Source organism: Octodon degus, unplaced genomic scaffold (genome assembly GCF_000260255.1).
Source record: "Octodon degus isolate 3935 unplaced genomic scaffold, OctDeg1.0 scaffold00016, whole genome shotgun sequence".
NCBI classification, from domain to species: Eukaryota; Metazoa; Chordata; class Mammalia; order Rodentia; family Octodontidae; genus Octodon; species Octodon degus.
In genome coordinates this window covers 15,255,780-15,258,255 of record NW_004524592.1, presented here as the reverse complement: position 1 = coordinate 15,258,255, position 2,476 = coordinate 15,255,780, and the positions used below count along the sequence as shown (strand labels likewise).

At 42.3% G+C, this 2,476-nt stretch overlaps 1 pseudogene; it reads left to right on the top strand.

Moving 5' to 3' along the window:
* Nucleotides 1-386: 386 nt before the first annotated feature.
* On the top strand, nt 387-2,029 carry LOC105741558 (annotated as a pseudogene).
* Nucleotides 2,030-2,476: the final 447 nt, after the last annotated feature.

The following is a 2,476-nucleotide window of genomic DNA, read 5'->3' as shown; positions in this document are numbered from 1 at the left end:
AATATATGCAGTGTATTATTTGTTGAAACTGTACTTCCGATTTGATTTGAAACTGTCTCATTGCTATCTGTTTATCAATAAAACTTTGGGAAAAAAAAGAAAACAACTTCTCTACAAGATTACATAATTGAGAATTCCTGAGTTGATAGCTCTAAAGGCAGATAACTGTGTTTGCCTCCTGTGACCCATTTTTCCAACTTGTTCCCCCATCCCTTAAGACTTCACTAAGGGTTAATAACATCGTATGGCACAATTTTAAGTCACCTGAGAAATTATCCTTATGCATGAACATTTCTCAGACTTTCTTGAGCTGTTGAGATCCTAGACAATTGATACAGCAACTGTGATTTTTTTTTTTTTTAAAATGAATTTTTGGAGACTTGGTAATGGTGACAGGTTTGTCAGAGCACCATAACATGGTGTGGGAAGTGAAGACAAACCAGATGCCTAATGCAGTACAGAAACTCCTGCTGGTGATGGACAAGAGAGTGCTGGGAATGAACGACTCCCTGGAGTTGCTACAATGTAACAAGAACCTGCCATCCTCACCTGGGTACAACTCCTGTGACAGCACATGGAGCTTGATGACCTTCCTGAACTTCAGGCTGTTCAGAGCGATCCTACCCAGTCTGCCATATACCAGTTAAGTTCAGATGTTTCACATCAAGAGTATCCAGGATCATCTTGGAGCCAGAATACCTCAGACATATCAGAAAATACTTACCATGGAAACAAGGTGGATTGGCTGACCGAATTAGCAAATATTGCCACCAGCCCACAAAGCCCACTCATGCAGTGCTCATTTTATAACAGATCATCTCCTGTACACATCATTGCTACAAGCAAAAGTTTACATTCCTATGCACGCCCACCACCAGTGTCGTCCTCTTTAAAGAGCGAGCCAACTTTCCCTCATCACCACTGGAAGGAAGAAATACCAGTGTGACATGAGAGGGCAAACAGTGAGTCAGAATCTGGTATTTTCTGCATGTCCTCCCTGTCAGATGATGATGACTTGGGATGGTGCAATTCCTGGCCCTCATCTGTTTGGCACTGTTTTTTAAAAGGCACAAGACTGTGCTTTCATAAGGGAAGAAATAAGGAATGGCAAGGTGTGGAAGACTTTGCTAGAGCCAAAGGCTGTGATAATGAGGAAGATCTCCAAATGGGCACTCGTAAGGGCTGTGGTTCTGATGGTCTGAGGTTGTTATCACATGAAGAAAGTGTATCATTTGGTGAATCTGTACTGAAGTTGACTTTTGATCCTGGCACAGTAGAAGATGGCTTACTTACAGTAGAGTGCAAGCTGGACCACCCTTTCTATGTTAAAAATAAAGGCTGGTCTTTTTCTGCCTGAGCCTCACTGTGGTGCTGCAAGGTCCACGTTGGCGACGTCTGCCTGCCTCCTGGACACTCTGATGCCATTAATTTTGACGATTCAGGTGTTTTTTTTTTTTTAATTTTATTTATTTATGTGTGTGTGTGGCCAGCTCAGCCCATCAGGGGGCGGGGCTGGCTGGCATGTGGTGCTGGGGGATTGAACCACGGTCCCTGTGCTTTGCTAAGCTTGTTCTAAGTAGGTGCTTTAGACCACTGAGCCATCTCACCAGCCCCGATTTAGGTGTTTTTGATACATTTAAAAGAGCCATAAGTGTGATCCTCGGTGACAGGTGGAAGAAAATGAAGAACGAAGAGAGGAGGATGTACACATTAGAAGCAAAGGCTTTGGCTGAAGAACAAAAACGCTTAAATCCCGACTGTTGGAAAAGGAAAAGAACCAATTCAGGCTCACAACAACTTTAAACCAGGATGCTGTGTTCTTAAGTCTGTAGTTGCATAACATTGACTCTTGATGGAAAGGCTTAAGAAGATCAGAGTCTCACTGTTGGTCCTGAATTCGTGTGACCATAAGATACTGAAGTATTGAGTCTTGAAATGATTTAATAATATGAGTGAGGATTTGCTTTCTCCATTAGAGCATTAAGTATGCTAAAACTATCAACATTGTAAACCAAATTGCCTTATTTCCTTCCAAATTTCATATATGTCTATTAGGTAATATAGGCTTGAAAATTGATATCCTGTGGTACTAAAGTTCAGTAGAAGAAGACAAAGTGTATACATGTTTATTTTAAATTGTACGAAGGGGAATTTAAAAACATGTAACTGCTGTTTATACATTGGCTCCTTACTGCTTATTAATCTATACGTATACATGATGGAGAGAAGCAGAAACTGGGAGTTGGGCTCTCATGAACATCCGCCACATGGCCCAGCATCTGTGCTAAACACAGGCCCCATCAGGCTGGCCAGTGCCAAGAGACTATAGACAAGGTGGCAGGTGGAATGTGTCCCAGTGAGAAGAGCCACCTGCTGCACTTAGTGGTGGCATGCTGAAATTTTGCACCAGGTGGCAGCACTAGTCCATTATTTCCAATGGAGACCAGCCCGAGCCGAGGTAAAGTAGTTAATATAG